We start from the raw sequence: 1,014 nt of genomic DNA, 5'->3' as shown, positions 1-1,014 counted from the left end.
ATTGTGAATTCCACCGTCCGTCCATCCCCAAGTACATCATGTGACGCGCCGGCTCTCTTTCGCACACACTTAAACATTAGGGGCTCACGGACACATGCGTTATGCTTTTTTCTTTGTGGGTGACACTATGGGTTATGCGTCATGATATTCTTTCTGCTTGTTTTCTTTGTTGTACATGATGTGACGCGACATGGACCCTGCACACCAATGAACTCTCCACGACGTACATTTTCTTTTGTGCGTTCTAATGAAACCATGCGAGCTTGAAACAGGGCAGTTTGCTCGTCCACAAAAACCAAAAGGACACCCAATATTACTCATATATACTCCCTCTATTGCAATGAATAAGGTGCACGCATGCATCTCAAAATTCATTTTGACCAGAAATTAGACCAATCAAATATGGTTTATATGTGATAAAATTATACCATTGAATTTATATTTGAAAAAATATTTTAAAGGTATAATTTTGGATCACAAAACTATATATTAGTCATATTTCTGATCAAAGATAAATTTTGTGATGCATGTGTGCCTTACTTTCATTGGAATGGTGGGAGTGTATGTTTCACATGGCGTCATGTCCCATGATGTCATTTGCAAATGAGGGGAAAAGGGCTCCACTCCGCTTTGCACAAAGCAGCTAGCTTACAAGGTCAGAAAATTCGAGTCGGTCATGTGCTTATTTCTAGATATACTACTGCCTCCATTCTGGTTTATTAGTTCCCTTGTACTTTGGGTCATAATTTCATCATGATTTTAACAAATACTCCCTCCATCCCAAAATAAGTGTCTCAACTTTGTACTAGCTCTAGTAAGTTGAGACACTTATTTTGGGATGGAGGGAGTAAAATATAAGTTATATGTAGAAAAAATAATATCATCGGAAGCTTATTTTGGGATGGAGGGAGTAAAATATAAGTTATATGTAGAAAAATAATATCATCGAAAGCTATGTTCAAATACGAATCCAACAATACAATTTTTCATGACATGCATTAACATTTTAATAGT

The sequence above is a fragment of the Triticum dicoccoides genome, chromosome 2B (assembly GCF_002162155.2).
Source record: "Triticum dicoccoides isolate Atlit2015 ecotype Zavitan chromosome 2B, WEW_v2.0, whole genome shotgun sequence".
NCBI lineage: Eukaryota > Viridiplantae > Streptophyta > Magnoliopsida > Poales > Poaceae > Triticum > Triticum dicoccoides.
Note: the sequence above shows the minus strand (reverse complement) of the source record.